Source organism: Strix aluco, chromosome 8 (genome assembly GCF_031877795.1).
Source record: "Strix aluco isolate bStrAlu1 chromosome 8, bStrAlu1.hap1, whole genome shotgun sequence".
Lineage (NCBI taxonomy): Eukaryota > Metazoa > Chordata > Aves > Strigiformes > Strigidae > Strix > Strix aluco.
In genome coordinates, this window is record NC_133938.1 from 6235818 (window position 1) to 6252528 (window position 16711).

The following is a 16711-nucleotide window of genomic DNA, read 5'->3' on the forward strand; positions in this document are numbered from 1 at the left end:
CTGATGCTGGAGGACAGCAAGCCAGGCTTCTCTCCAGGGGTGCTGCTCTGTGCTGGGCTGCTCATGCCCCGGGGCCCATGCAATGCCCTGGATTTGCAGGAGTGCACCCCACATCTCTCTCCTTGCCTGCCAGGAATTAAAACACATTCCCATCGTATGTACGGGCTGCCAAAGACAACAGCACCGATGTCCTGGAGCATGTTGCTTCGGCCGGTGCACCCTGTGGTACCCGGGTTTGGGAAGCATCGCTGAGGCTGGAGCTGGTGCCGGCGTGACGAGCTGTAAGAACGAGCACATCGGGCAAGGCTGCGTAGAGCAGAGCACCTCCCGAGCAGTCTTGCTGTGGCAGCTTTCCTTCATCATCCATTATTTATTTGATCCTCTGCAAAACAAATTCACTCCTCGGCACTGATTCTGATGACAGTGCTCATTTTACAAAAGAGGTAAAAGGAACTGGTTTTGTTCCCATTCTAAAAGACTTCAACAAAAAGGTGCATTTCCCTGCTGCCTTCACCCACAGCCCGTTTCAATGGCAGTGAGCTAAATCTGCAGGGTTTTAGGGTGGCGATGAAAATTTTGGAGTCTCAAATACTGAAACGTTGAGGGATGCTCTTCCCTGTTGATGCATCTCCCTGGGACCTGCAAAGGTGTTTGTTGTGGCTGGACCAGGGGGACCAAGATGCTCAGTGTGCCTCGTAGCTCACAGCTGAAGGCTTCTCAAGGGGATAGTTGCATGTACAAGGAAAAGGGACTTTATTGGGTGCGGTTCCTCCCCATGCATGCTGTTGGAGGGCAGCTCTGCTTTATGGAGGCATGAATAAGTACATGCTTGGGGTTTGGGGCCAGCGGGCTGGTTTTTGCAGGGTTATTGGGGATGTCCTCAGTCACGCTGGTGGCTGAGCCAGCTCTGCTTCGCTTGCACCAAACAAACCGGAGCCGGAGCAGTGGGTTGAACGCCGGGCTGGGAAGTTTGGAGGGAGGAGATGGCGCGTCGGAGCCGCGTTTGTCAGGATGGAAATAACTGTCAGCCCCATTCAATCTGTCGCCTTGTTCCCGGGGGACAATTGCAAAACAGGATTACTGGTACTTAAAAATTCATAGAAAACGTTTCTTATCACAACGTCATAATTGTTATGACTCAGAAGAGTAGAATTGCCATTTTCCTGTGCCTTTTTTCCCCCCTCACTTTTGTTGCATACCGAGTCCCTAGCTGCAGCTGCGGAATTGTAAAAAAAAAAAAAACCTAAACCAGGGCGATGCTTTATTTTATGCTAACTGCTGCATTTGACTTGAAAATGATGTCCCACTGGGTCTCGTGGTCAGCGTATTACGGCATGATGGATGGCTGTCAGAGCGGCGGTGGCTGGCAGATTGTGATGGGTGGAGGAGAACAGATGCCCGGTGACTTCAGGGGCTTTAGCGGAGCCCAGGACTGAAGACTGGAAAACAAAAGCAGATGGGAGAGCTCTGCTTGGGCTAACTATTCTTCTCTGGACGTGTGTCAGGGAGGAAGGCTTGTTGGGCGGCTGTGTCCCTTCTGTGCTGTTCCTTTGCAGTGAGCTGGGCTTCCTGATGGAAGCCATGGTGAGCCCTGCTTGACCCGAGGCCTGAGCCTGTGTGCAGACCATCACTGCAGATCTCTAAAGGACAGCCTTTTACACCCCCGAAAGAACAGCTTGCCTTCATGGAGCTCGTGCTCCATTTGACAGTTCCTGTTAACCCTTGGCCCTACTGATAAATCTGAGGCGAGACCCGGGCAGGCTCTGGGGGTTACCCTTCCAGAGGGTGGCTGCCGGCATGTTTTGTGCTCTGCGTCTGTTCGTCTTTGGAGTTGTGTAGGGCCATGTGAATTTGAGCCACACAAGTGGAAGGAGGTGAAAAGAGGAGAGCAAGCCTTTCCCACAGGAGCCTGTTTTGATTAAAAAGCAGGCATTTGATTTGCAGGCACTGTTCTGCGGCCCCTCATCTGTTCCCTGTCCTGACTCTCCCACAAACTTTCCTGCCCTGCAAAGGGCTTAGAAAAGATCCTGCCTTGCCCTGTTTCTCTGCTCGCATCCATAGCTCCTCACCTTTCATCCCTTTGCTCTCCTCCCACCCCCCTGGCCCATCCAAACTTGGGCAGGTGGCTGCCATCTTCCCAGCTGGTGGTCATTGGGGATTGCAGGGTTAATGGTGAAATTAAATTTCACTGCTGTTTTTAAATTAATTGAATCACCAGCGTGGGTAACGGGAAACAGTGGTATCATAATGTATTTGATATGGGTCTTTAAGTCAGCGTTTGCTGCAAAATCTAGAGCGCTAGATCTTGGTGGAAGCGATGGCTAACTGATATATTGCAGCTATGGCCACAGTACAAAGGCTCCTGCTATGTCTTAAAACGTTCAGGTCGTAAAGTTGAGTTGGTTTATGATATGGCCATTTTCCCTGTGCGCTTCCCATGGTGCTCCTAGATCATACTCGGAAAAACTCTGCAGTTGGCGGGAGCCTGTGGTGCTCCCGGCTTGTCCCTCTGGGGAGGCACCAAACGTGTATGAAGTTGTTTTTGGGTGGCAGAGCAGCATCAGTGCTTTGTTCCCAGGGCTTTCTGAGGTTTTGTCTGCTGGAAGAAGCGGACATGGGAGAAACCATCTCTTTTCCTCAAAGAAAACAGCAGAAAGGCTTCTACTAATTTGCAGCAACATCTGGACTTTCCATACTTGGTGGCCCTGAGGTGGCTTCAGGACCTGCCTTGGAGAGGAGAAGCTGCCCGGGCTGAGGGCCAGTGTCGCCAGACGACGTCCCCACCATGCTGGGGACAGAGCTCCTACGCAGGCCATCATATGGGCTCCTCTTCTCTTGTCCTTTACCTGTCCAGCATGGTGGGACGGCATCACAGCACGGTGCCTCGTAGTGGACGGTGGCAAGCCGATGGCTTCCCTCTTCACCAGTGCTAACGGAGGGCTGGTGTTAATTAAAAAGTAGAAATAAGTAAACTTTCAGTGTGTGTGTTGTGGAGCTGCTTGGAGGTTTCCACCCGTGCATGGTTCCTGCATCCTACCCCAGCAGCCTGGGGCTCCTTCTCCTCAGCTCCTTGCTCTGGAGATCACAATTGTGTAGGTGACCCTCGAGTGCACCTGGGCAGTGTACGGCCATGTCGGCCACGCTGCCTTTCACGGACAAAATCTCCAAGCTACTTAACTAACTAAAACCTCTTAGAAGCTACCTTGATAGGAATATTGATCTTCACATTTAATTCTGCTTTGCCCAGTTGTTACCACCCAGGCTGGTAGAGTGGAGCACGAGCACACTGCAGGACCACGGCTGGCTTTGGGAGCAGGGTTTTGGGGGGACACCAAAAAACCTCAGCGCTGAAGAGCTTCTTCTAGCGCATTAGTTTAGGTTTTGAGTTAAGACTTGCTTATTATTTCTGCTAGTTATGTCTCTAATGAGGTGAGACGTGCCATATGTTGTCCATAGGGAGGGAGTGCCGCAGGTGGGGAGGGGGCTGGCCCAGTGGGTAGATGCTACATGGAGGAGCCTCAAACTGCTCCTCCAACTCGGCGAGCCGAAATGCCAGCCGATCCAGCCGTGCCACAGGCATTGGTGCCCACGTCACACCACGGAGCCATCTACCCGCTGGCAGCGCCTTCTTGCTCTTCATCCGCTCTCATCTTTTCCAGCTCCCAGCAGTTTTTTCCTACCGTTCCCCCTTCCCTTCTTGTACCCCCGATAGATTTTTGATCCAAAAGAGCATGATTTTGGGGCTGAGTCCAGCCATGCAACTCCTGTGCCTCCTTGCAGGAGAAGCAGCTCTGACCCCGATCGGAGCAGCCCAGGCTGGCTGCTCGGAGCAGGAGTTTGAAACTAAATTGTATCACGGTAAAGAAATATTTATTGCTGAGTCCCGAACTTAATTTGAACAGGGCTCTGCTGTTTAAACAATTGTTGGAGCCATAAACCAGAAGCCCTTAATTATGGCTAATTATTTTCTGCGGTGAATCTATATGCAAGCTCATCAGCATGAGGTCTCCTCTGAAATGCACCAGTTGCGTGTTCAGGCATCATCCAGCCTGAATGGCCCTAATAAAATAAGAGGCAGAAGTGTTGCCGCTGGCCTGGCTGCCTGACCAGGCAGGAGCCTGCCTGCCTGCCTGCCTGCAGTTTCTTTAAAATCGGGGGGTCGGGACAGGGTGCAGGAGCCTGGAGGCTCCCCAGGCAGGCAGCTGGGGACCCGAGGGCAAGCGAGAGCAAGACGGGAGCTGTTTGGGATGTGGACTTTAAACTCTCTGGCATTTCAGGTTTGTTTAAAAACCAGATAGGTAAATATTTGTGAAGCAGTTGGGATCTGGCTGCAGGGTCAGGCAGCAGTGCTGCAGCCGTGCAGACTGATCTCCGGCCTCCCACGGACCCCATCCTTCCCACGGCAGGAGGCACGTCCATCCTCAGCCCCATCGAGGAGATGGCAGAGGCAACGCAGGATGCTTGGCATTATCGCATGGGCCTCGTTTCCCTGGGGTCTGGGGTTCAAATGAGTGCCTGGAGGTCTGTCCCTTGGGACGTACCGGTGTGATGCTTCGGTGGGATTTATTTAGGACAAGTCTCCTGGTGAGGCTGCTGCATGCATCCCAGGGATGTCCCTTCTATGCCACCCGGAGCACTTTTTGGTGTTGGTGGTGGCCTTCTCTGCCAAACCTGCAGCTCCTGCCCCATGCGGGAGGGCAGCTGCTGGTGGGGGTCCCGCTGGGGACGTGGTGGGATGGGTAGGACCTCACAGCACTGTGGCTTGCTAATGCCACTGGCTCGGGAAGATGGCACGGCAAGGGTGGCATGGTGGGAGGATGTCACGACAAGGGTGGCAGGGCAAGGATAGCATGGCAGGGGTGGCAGGGCGGGGAGGATGGCAAGGCACGGCGTGGGGGGAGCGGTCCAGGCTGCCTGTACACAGCAGCTGTCAGCACTGCTGCCTGCGCCTGCCCGGCCCCAGCCTCTTCCTCATGGCACAGATGGTTTTAACACTTTCCTGGGCCTTTTTTTCTATAATTAACTCTTGTTTGCAAGTGGGAAGACACTTCTTTCCTTTTGGCAGAGCCATCAAACTCTCCTCGGCGGTGCGCTTTTTTAAAGCCATCGTGTATCTATCCCCCAACCGCAGTCTGTTGTTTTTACCAGGCTCTTTTATGGCTCTGGGCTGCCCCCCCCTTTTTTTTCCCCCCCTTGCTCTTGCCTGGAGGTAAAATCCGCAGGGATTGCAGGCAGAGGAGGCCCCAGCTCTGGGAGGGGAGTTAACGAATCCGGCCAAGGCGATATAAAAGCCGGTGCCCGGGGAGCGGGGGGGAAATGGAAGGGGGAAGATGGAGGGGGCCCTTCCCTACACCAGGAGCCTTTGACACCCCCACCCCACCCCCAGCTTTGTGTGGCTTAGCAGGGTGCTGCCTGCACAAAGGCCCTTCGTCCCTCATGTCGCTTCCATGCCGTGGCCAGGAAGAGTTTTCCCAGGAGGGGCCATTGCCCACTGAAACGCTGGTGGGTGTGGGGGGCTGCTGTGTTGGGTGCCCTGTCCTGGCAGGACAGGGGGAGAGAGAAACCCCGCAGACCACCGGAGCTTTGCCGGCAGCTTGGGGATCTGCAGGGTGTCCCACGAAGGGTGGGCAGCGGAAGGGTGTCCTCTCCAGCTTGTCCCAAGGCTTAGAAAGAGTGCCAGAGGGCACCCTCTGCCTTTCGGGGAGCTCAGGGTCAGCCCACGGCTCCCCGTGGGGTTTGGGGGTGTTTTGCTCCCAGGGAGTTGAGTGGCAGCAGCCGTCAGAGCTGGGAGGTTGTGGGGTGCTCAGCTTTGGGGACCGAAGAGGGTTCACTGTGGGGATGGGGCCACAACTTGGTGCCCACAGGCATGCACCGTGGAGAGGAGGGTGCTGTCAGGGCTGTGCCACCGGCAGTGTGCCTGGGTTTGCACTGGGGTGTTGCGAGAGCAGCTCTGACTGTGTGGAGCAGAGAAGCTGCTCTTACCTATGGATATCAAATGGTGGCTGTAAAAAAAAAGAGAAAAAGCCCATCAGGAAGTTTCCATCAGCAGTTCATGGCCATAACCACCATGCCCATCCCCTCCCTCCACTCATCATCCCCGTCCATCCCTCGGACTCTGCCCACCCACTCTGTAACCAGGTTTTCCCCAGCTGCCAGTCTAAACAAGACCTTGCAGTGATGCTCAGCGCTCTCACATTGCTCCCTCCCCCCGCCCTGCTGTCTGAAAGCCTGGGGCTAATTTATTTTTTTTTTCTTCCTCTCAAGACTTTAAGTTTTCCTGCCTCACGTACTAGTTTATTGCTGGGTCAGGGGGCAGGGGTTTGCATGCTGGTTTTATAGGGTCCCTCCAGAGCCGGCTTCAAAAAGCTCCCAGTTCATAAATGGGGGGTTTGTATTAACCGCCTTATTTTGATGGGGAGAGGTGCTCTTAGAAGTGAAATAATCAATGTTTTGTAAGCTTTAAGGGTAACATAGCTTGGGGTTTCATCTAACCAAACCGCTCTGCGAGCACAAAAAAAAGTGACTAATTTAAAAAAACCCACATTTTTATCAGAAATCCTCCCCTAGCCCGATACGCACCTTTTGAGGTTGCTCCTTGAGTTAAACAACCCAGAGGGACTTTTCCACAGGGAAGCCCCACAGCTTGGCTGTGCCCAGACTGCTGCTGCCAGCGGCCGAAGCAATGCAGAGAGCTGGCGTTAAGGTAAATAAAATGTGGGGCCACTTCAGCGCAGTGTTATCCCAGGTAGGGCTTAGCAAGAGAAAGCAGGGCTGGAGGTGAGCTTGTACCGACTTCCCCTGCACAGAGCTGTGCGGTGAATTCCCTCCTGTCCCATGGATACACACCTCATCTCCATCTCCAGAACATGCCGAAATGTTTAAAATGCTCTGGAAATTAAACTCTTCCCATTCATCCTTCTCTCAAAAAATCTCAGCCTACCAGGGAAGATGGGCACCCCCTCCAAACTAGCTTGGCCCCTGGCTTTTGCCAGCTGCAGAGAAAACCACCAGTTCTTGGTAAGAGTACTGAATTACACACTGGCTTACATCAGATTTACTCCTCCTGTTCTTTGCTCTAGCTGCTCTATTAATTTTCAAATGCCTCAAGCAATTACCAGACCTGGGAAACAGTATTTTCGGGGAGCAGCACCCACAAATAACTGCAATAAACCCTGCTGTTAAAAGAAGAGAGGGGGAAGCAGTCATGGGGGCTGCACTCGCCTGGGTTTAAAGACTATTTTAGTGTGAATTTTCATCAGAAACCGCCTGTGTGTGGCGTTTGGGAGCATCTCCCCAGGGGCTGTGGGGGAGCTCACACCCTTTCCCCACCCATACTGCTTTTGAGGTCCCAAGCACTGCTCCCAGGGGGATATGGGGTGCGGAGGGGCGGCCGCGGGTGCTTCCTGGGGGTAGGTTTGGGATGTGAGGGCTCCATATGGCTGGAAGGGATTAGCCTGGAGGATTAGATGAGCAGAGAGGAGGGGAAAGTTGCTGCAATCCCCCCGCCCCTCCCCAAAACCCCTCATGTCTGACCCCTGGCAGATGCGCAAGGATGATTTCTGGGGACAATTAGTGCCGCTTTGGTTTTGGCTGTGGCCCCGGAGCCACAGCCCAGTCTCTGTGCTGCCAGGGCAGAGCGATGGCCACAGCCTGGGCTGGGATCCTGTGCCGGAGGGTGATGAGGAAAGCTGGGGTTTTCCTCCTGCCCCTGCCTCACACCCACGAGTCACTTGTGTTTCAAACCTGAGCTGTTTGCTCAAGCTTTAAGCGTGCCCAGAGAGAGCATCGGTGGTGCTCGGTGCTGTGCCACGCTGCTCGGACAAACCCACTCTCCAGGGACGGGCGAGCCTGGGATATGGCACTCGGGAGGTCCCATGCGTTGTGACCTTGCCAGTGGCCATCTGGGGCTTGGGAGGGGCCGGCACCGCTGCTGCAGGATGCAGGGGTGTAGGATGCTCTGCGGCTCCGTAGCTCTGCAGCAAAACGCTGCATGGATGCAGAGGTGTAGGATGCTCTGCAGCTCCATACCTGGGCAGCACTCTGGTGTAAAGCACTGCATGGAGGACAGAATATTTTTACCATTTTTAAAACATCACCCTGGAAATTGTAGGAATCGTGCTGAGGCACAATGGCTTTTCTCCATGCACACCAGCGAGGGCATCACTCAGTCACAAAACCCATCTTGCTTGGGATTGGGGTTTGCCAACAGCTTTCCTTGTGATGCCCCGGTGTTGCTGTCCCAGTAAAGGCTCATCAAGGGCTGGGTTGGCTGTCAGAGCATGACCGCAGCCTCACAAAAGACTTCCAAGCCCATACTTGCTCCTCAGGACACATCAAGGGTGCAGAAACCTGTTGGGCTCATCATGGCAATGCTCCCAGGAGGGTGGGTGCTATAGGATGGGTCCTATAGCATGGGTGCTACTTGAGTGATGGGTAGGACAAAAGCCCATGGCCATCATTGCTACTGAATACTGCAGTCCTCAAAATTTGCAGGAGGTCCATCCATCCCACTTAATTTAGGGCTTTGATGAGCTGCCCTGGGTCTGGCTGCAGCGGTGCCGGCTGCTCCTGTGCAAAGTCCACTGCCTTCCTCCCCATCTGCCTCACCAGGGTTTATACGAGGTGCCGGACTTTGTACCCGCACAGCCAGTCACAGCCCTTATTTAAGTCAGCTGCTGCCTCTGCCTCAATTTAAGGCATTTGCATCCCTCCACCAGCATATTTAATAGAAGATGTTGTGCAGAGAAGATGCTACGAGGCATCTTCAAACATCAACAAAGCCACTTCTGTTAAAAATTATGATTTTTTTTTTTTCTGTTAACCTGCCGCTTTGTTAGAGAAGAGGATTTGATTTTTTTTCTTTTTTAAAGGCTCGCTGTGGTAAAACTTCACTCTTCACAGATCAGCAGGCACATCCATCAGGGGCCGCTGCGAGTGGGGACGGATGCTCAGCTGCCTCCGTAGGTACACAAAACCTGTTTGAACGCCTGCAAAAGGTTACAGCGGCGCATAAAAAGCGCCGCTGTAACCTTTTGCAGGCGTTCAAACGGGCTTTGTGTTATTACACGAAGATGGTGGCCGTCAGCATCTTGTTGGGGACGGGCAGATGGTGTTCACCTGCTCTGGACCAACTTCTTTTGCCCTTTGCCTTTGGTGTCGCGGAATAATACCAGGGCAGCTGCTAGCAGTAAAATAGGCTTAAGCAAATGGGATATTTTGGCATTCAAGTGCATGACAAGAATGGGAGTATTTGCATTAATCCCTCCTCTCTTTCCCCACAGCGGGAGAGGATGGAGAAAACGGGGAGGTTTTCCCGCGGGGCAGAGCCAGGTCCTGGTCTCCTCCGGCTGGACCAGGGGTGGGAAGTGTCGGATGCTGTGCCGGGGTGTTGGTGCTCCATCCCACAGCATCTCGCAGCCCCCACAATGGAAATGGATGGTTTTTTGGGGAGGTGGTGGTTCCCGCTGCACTGCAAAGGCAGGCGCCGGGAGGGGGGGTGTCTCACCTCCTTCCCTGGATCTGGATGAGGATTAGGAACTGGACATCACTGGCACCCCATGCAAACTCACAGTTTATTTTGTATTATTTTTGATTGCAAACAACAGCCGATGAGATTGGCTAGCTGAAACACAAGGTGGCAAAGACAAAAATAATTTAAAAAAAAATAGTAATTCTAATCTGCACCCAGCTTTAATGGGGAAGTCACTGCCAGGCACTGGATGCCTTCGGGGCATTTTGCGGTGTGCCGGCTAGCTGATGGGATTGGCAGTATCCTCGTTAGTTGTTAGTAAATCCTTTGGACAAGTTAAAACTATGTTCTTTCAAATGCACGTGGTGCGATGGCGCAGCGTTTTTCTAAAGTCGCGGATTATGGGGGTTTTTTTCTCTTTTAAATTAGATTACCAATTTAAAACTAGCTTTTCTTGTAACCCCTTCCAAAATTCGCTTGGCAATTTCAATCTGGAAGAAGGCAGAAGCAGAGGAGCAGTGATTTGTACAGGCGCTGGGAAGCAGAAGTCCGGCTGCCAACAGCAGCAGCCTCCCTTGCACCTCATCGCCAAATTATTATTATTTTTTTGAGAGGGAGGCAGTATTTTTCCTTAATCTGAGCTTTTCAAAGGCCGGTAAAGGGGAGGACTTCATTTCAGCTGTGATGCTTAAGGCAAGGATGGAAGGCGAGCCGATGCACGTGCCGACGAGCATCCAGCCATGCAACCCCACATAATTATACCCCAACAGCAGCAGTGTGAGGCGAGGGGCATCACAGGGAGTAAATTCCCATCTGCTTTAACCACCAGAACTTTGCAGAAAACTCCAGCAAATTACCTTTCCCAGCAGTTTTGCTTGCTGGGGCTATTGCCCTTTTGATTTTAAAAATAATAATCCTTTTTTTTTAAATCTGAAATTAATCTGTAAGCTTTGCATAAAGCTTGTGTAGGTACATCAGGAGCGAATCCAGGAGGAACTGCCAAGTGTCCGGTGCAGGAGAAAATACAGGTTGGTGCGAGGAGCTGCACCATGGCGGTGGCTGGGTGGCCCTCGGTAGAGCTGAGCATCCTGCGCTGATAGATGAGCAGTAGATTAATAGTCCTAAGCAATTGCATTATCTAATGAAAATTTTATATAATTATTTTATATAACTTTTTTGGCAGGTGGACCCTGAAATGGATGGTATTGATTGCTGGAAAAGAGCCTGGCCTGTCTGTTGCTGGAATTATTAGAGGAGAATTGATAGTAATTAATACCTGTGTATTTACAGCATTTTCCAGGCTGCTAATTGCACGCGATCCATTTGAGCTGTTTGGCAGTGAGGAGGGCTCGTACACTAATTTCAAGGTGTAGGCTGGATATGGGTCTTGTGCCAGGGAAGATGCCACCAGTGGGAGAGCCAGGACCCTCAGGTTCATCTTCACTCCAAGCTGGGGACGAGGTGACTTAGGGATGCCCGTGGCAAAGTATCCCCAAATATCAGGGATGGGGTGCATCCATGCACCTGAGCACATGGCATGAAGCACCAGAGTGCTTTCCTCTGCAAAGGCCTTCCTAAGTCAGGGCAAGCACTACCAGCAAGCCCGGCTTAACTTCCTAGAAGTTTCCCTTTGTAAACTTTCCCGTACACACGTGCGTGCAAAACCGAGCCTAATTGCATTTAGTCTGTTTTATACCTTCTATGCTTATCCCCTCCCTTCCCCCCCACCCCAGTTCAGTTGCTGTGAAATTTTTGCAGCCCTGCCAAGTTATTTCCTTGGGATATATTTAGAGAAAGCCAGCTCAGCAGAGCGCACTGGGTGTTTGCGTAAGGATGTTTGTAAATGTTAGCAGGAACGCTGTCGGGCTGGCGGAGCAGATGTCCGCGAGATGCTACCAAGAGCCTTATTTACAAACTTGTAAATGACTGAAGGGGTTTCCTTCCCGGGGATAAGGGGGACGCCGATTTAAGAGATTAAAATCCTATTGTTTCGTGGCCGGAGCTGCTGTCTCAGATTATCCTTTACAAGGAGGGGGAAAAAAAAAAAGCAAGCCATGTATTAGCTTGAAACACCATTCGACTGTTGTGCCTTTTTTTTCTTAAAGCTCAGAGAAAATACGGGACTGGGGGTTGTTTCTTTCTTTTTAAAGGAGGGGAAAAAAGTGGCCGAGCGTGGCTGTTCCCGGCCAGGGTGTACGCTGGCGCTTTGTGTGCTGGGGCTCCCTGTGCCGGGCGGCTCGCAGGTGATGTATTTAAAACAAGCACAAAAAGCTTGTGCTGTTGTAGAAGTATAATTAAGCTGAACTTGTATGCACAGCTTGGTGTCCCACGAGAGCACAGTGATGGTGTTTGGGTGGTGTGGTGATACTGCTACAAGCCCATTTAATCTGTTTTTCTTTTATATCATCCTCTTGCCAGTACTCAAAGCTTCATCCCAGTATCCTTTTACCTTCCTGTGCCCTAAAATGAACCAAATCCAGTTTGTTTTGTCTCTTGGAGCATCCAGCCAAGTGGTTTGCACAGGAGGAAGCAGGACGGTCTCCGGTGTACCCTGGCTGGGGAGCACAGCGTGCCCCAAAAACACCCTGCCCCTACCCGAGAAGCTCTGCAAGCACCGTGTTTTTGAAGTGGGTGCCCGCCACCAGCACACGGGCAAGTAATCACACTCGCATCAGCTGCAGCGGGCTGGTGTTTTATTTATTTTCTATTTTCACACACGTTGAGGCAACACAGGTGCTGGCACCGACCCATGGAGGGGACTGATGCGGGAGAGCATCTGAGGGCTCAGTCCGGAGGAAGCAGTCGGTGTGCCGTCCTCCCCGGCGTTAATCGGGTTACTGCGAGGTGTGGGAGGGTTCTATTATTAAATTTAAAACCTGGCTATATAAGATGAAGGCAGCTTTAACGAGATGAAAAGGCTTAACTGGAGTCCAATTAAATTCCGTATTACCTGTTTACGCAGCCTGCTTAAGTCCCGACCTGCACGCTGATTTCTTTAGGCTCCAAAGCCTGTGCTCTAGGCAAAAAAATAAAATCAAAGGAGACAGATGGATACCAGATCACCACCATGTCCTGAGCATCCCCACGTGCTTGTACCAGAGGCAGCTGCCCTTGAGTGCCTTGTGTCTGCGGGGTGTGAGATGCAGCCAAAATCCTCCAGTCCACTCTTCTGGAGAGGAGAGTGAGGGCAAAAACATCTTGAGCCAAAAAAACAAACCGTAGTTCGGTTTTAGGTCTGTGCCATGGAGATATTTTTGCTCTCCCCATCTCGCTGCCAGTTAATGGAGGCAGGGGCTGGCAGAGCGGCCGGTGCTGGTGGTGCTTCCCATGAAGAGAGCATCCTCTCTGCTGCCTGCCAGCACCTTGCACCACTGTTTGGAGGTTATTTTTATTTTAAAAAAAAAAGTGTTTGGTGAAAGCCAGCCACAGGATGCTGGGGTGAGCTGTGCAGCTGCCTGTGTGACCCAAAGCTGCTCACCGGGAGTGTGCAGTGGGGACACCAGCTCACGTTTAATGGCAGAGTGAATACCACCGATGGGAACTTGTTTTTCATAGTTAATAGAAACAATCACTTGTGTTGGTGAAGTGTGGTGAGTTTGGGCAGGTGGCAAGCTGGGGCTCAGCTGATGCCCTGCCATCCCGCAGGGTATCGTCTCACCGTGATGCTGGGAGCCTTGCAGGATGGGATGCATTGGGGTGCAGCACCTTAGCCCACCTTCTTGATGCTCTTAGAGGCAGCTCAAGCTTGTCCAGTGATGAGGATGAGGAGGAAGATCCCGTTGCAGCATCCCGAAGGCTGCCATGCAGACAGTGCATCCAGAAAGCTCCCCAGCTTCCCAAACCTTCCCTTGTTGGGTGCTGCCTTTTATTACTGGGGCTACCCCGGGGCTGGGGGCAGCAGCGTGCTGTCGCTGGCGGCGATTTCAGCTCACCAGCTTTGTGCTGGCTGCTCTGGTTTTTAAATTCAGCCCCTGAAACCCTCTCAGCCTTGGTGGTGCCTCACAGCTCCTCTCGGGTCGAGTCTGCCACAGGGCGGGGGGCAGGAAACGGCTCGCCGCACCCTGCTCTCAGCAAACCTTCACGCCTAGCAAAGACCTAAACTGCTTTAAAGAAAGTAAATAAATAAAAGCACTGGTCCGCAGCTGCTCCCAGGGCTGTGGGACGAGCGGAGGTGAGCTGTGTTCCCGGCTCAGCCGGCCTGGGAAAGCAAATTTGGGTGACACTGAAATGCTGGTGAGGCAGCTTGGGATGCTCAGGCTGCTCTGGGGACCAAGGACCTGCTCCGTGCAGCCACACCGGTGCCTCTTCCCTGCCGCTCAGTTAATACAGCGGAATAACCTGGTTTCTTCCTAAGGACTAGGTTAAGAAAACAAGATGGTTTTAATAGCCCTTTTACATCCTACATAGACTTTAGCCGAAAAACCTAACTGGTTTGGCAGCGCAGCTGAACAGCACATCTTTTCTTTTTCTTTTTTTCCCCTGTTTTAACCTGATGCCAGTGGTCACAAGCGGGCTCCTACCGATAATTCAAGTGCCCAGCTCCTAGCTGTGCTGTTTTGTCCGATTTCCATTGCCTCCTGACCTCCATCCTTCTTTATTTGCAAAGCTATACTTGCAGGCAGCAGTAATAAATCAATTAATGACTCTGATGAATCGTTTAATGGCTGACAAAATAACACTACAGTCAACAGCTTGGATCTCTACAGCAGTACCAGAAGACGCTGGTTGACTCAGGGTAGGGAGACGAAACAGAGACTGTTAGCTCAATTAGTGCAATTAGTGTGCGATTTAAAGGCTTAGACGGCATCTGCTGGCGTACCGAGCCGGTGTGTTAACTGAGAGCTTTGGTTTGGAAGCGAAACGTGGCAATCCAGATTGTCATTGCTCCGCTGGCTTCCACCAAAAAAGTGGAAAAAATCCAATGTATGTAGGGTGAGGAAAAATAAATATATGTATATATATATGTATACAGCTATATATGCATGCCCCAGGAACTGCATTTTATTTCCAGCGTGGAGCAAATTTACCATCTAATAAAAGGCAAACGAGCCAACACGCTGGCTGTGCCAGAGCTGTCCTTGCTCATCTCCGTCAGTGGCCTCCGGTGTGCTTTGGTGGAAGGAAATTTGGGGCGTCGCATGCCAACAGGGACCTTTCTGGCTTGGACGTGCTTTCGGTTTGGCGCCGAAACGTGGTGGCAGAGCGAGCTTCATGCTCCCCCACCGTGCTGGCGCTGCGCATCTCCTGCCGGCTTCCGTGGCATCTCCACCTTGCCTGTACCTGCGCTGGCGGGGGGCTTGGGGGTTTTTAGATATTCATCCAGTGAAAGGGGCTGAGCAGGCAAACTCCAGCTGAAATCTCCATAGTCCCTAAAAAGAGTTTCTGAGCCAAAATGATGAAAATAAGCTGGGAGGGCAAAAAAGTCCTAGTTTTCTGGAAATGGGTGCTGGGAAGCCCTTGGGGTTTGGGTGCCAACCCTTGGGGTTTGAGTGCCAACCCTTGGGGTTTGGGTGTTGACACTTGGGGTTTGGGTTGTCACTCCTAGGGTTTGGGAAGTTTGTTCCCACTGTCTTTTCTTCCCTTTTTTCTTTCTTTTCTGGCCCATCCCAAGGGTTTTGCAGAGCTGCTCCAGCCACAGCTACGCTCCCATTGCTTCTGCGGGGCTAAAGGTGCCTCGGTGTTTACCTTAGCGGCGGTGATGGGGAGGGGAATAAAAAAGAAATAAAATGTCACTTCGCAGCCTTGTAAATCATTCATCAAGGGCTGACCAGTTTGGCTCCCATCCTACAATATGCTCAGGGCACTTGTGGGTTTTTAATTACCGAGTTCTGCCAAGCGCCACATGTGCGAGGAACTTTATAATCCCCGTTTATGCCGCGAAGGCATAGGTGAGGTTTCGGGGTGTTTAACGCGGAAAAATACTCTGTGGTTTTGTGGAAAAAAGGGCATTTGCTTCAAGATTTTCTTTGGCTGCTTCGCCCTCCTGCCTTCACTCCCTGTTGCGGAGGGAAGGAGGAGGGCAGCGTACTTTCCCCCTGGATCCCCACATACGTGTCCATCCTCACTCCCCACCACTTTGGGATCCATTTCGCTTTGGGAGATTCCCCCAGCAAAGGATTATGGTGTGCTGGAAATCTCTTGAAACCATAAAATATCACCTTGGCAGCTTTATTGCAGCGCTTGCCGCCTTGGGAGAGAAGCGTTTTGCGTGATAGAGGGTTTAATAAAGGAAATTCCAAATGGGCTCTCTGCAGTTTGGGGCTCGGTCTTAGATATTTTTGCATTAAGAACCGTCATCTGCTTTGCAGAGAAACTGCAATATGTTCATGGCCTTGGATTAAGATTTGGTTTTACTTTTATAGCTGACCCACTTGGGGGGATGGAGGGAGGGGGAGAACTGGGTTCACTCCCTCTCCCGTCTATTTTTGCTGCCGTCTGATGTATAAAAAGAGCCTGGAACGGGCAGGCTTATTTTTCCTGCCAGGACTTTTTTTTTATTAACTGTAAAACCACTCAGATCTGGCCTTTGCTGTTGATGTGGGGAAAGCTGCTCGAGATGCCTTGTTCAGGGGCATGGGGGGAGTATGGTATGCACTGTGCCTGGGGGCACAGGACCCCATAGCTGCAGGGGGACCCCGGTTATTTCGCAAAGGTGGTCTCTTTTTGGGGAATCAGCCTGCGCTGTTGTCTCTGGTGCTGGGGTGGGAAAAGCAACCACTCATCCGGCATGGTCCTGGCCTTCATCCCACATCCTGCACAGAGGCTCCTGCTGGAGAGTGTGATGGAGGGGACACAAGGCATGACCCAGGAAGGCACAAGGCAACAATTAGCCTGATGCTTGCCTGCCTCTGCAAGGCTTTCTGGTCCAGAATAGTGAGATTCCCAACCAAATGTGGGAGTCCCACTTTGGCAAGCTTTAGTCCTTAATAATAATCCTTAATTTTCAGGGCTACCCGAGTCCTGACACCCTGGCTTCCCACTCTGCTTGCATCTTGCAGATGTCACCACATTGGATGCGGCTGGGGGCCAGGCCTGTCTCGGCTGCTGTTGGGACGTGGGGTTTGGTGGGGTCGGGGTGCTCCAAGCTTTGGGATAAAACCAAGCCTGAGCAGGACCACGTGTAGCACATCTGCTCATGGGATTTTCTCAGTGGAAAATTATTCCACCAATTTTTTTCATGGTGGACGATTTTCCTTGGGCCTGCCACATAGTTTTAGGTGGGTAAGTCCATCATAAAAATTC

General features: G+C 51.9%; 1 protein-coding gene across 6 annotated transcripts in view; it reads left to right on the forward strand.

The window, feature by feature from the left end:
* Positions 1-16711, forward strand: part of SSBP3 (single stranded DNA binding protein 3) — a 55854-nt gene that overhangs the window by 19542 nt on the left and 19601 nt on the right. The gene's annotated exons all lie outside the window — the stretch shown is intronic.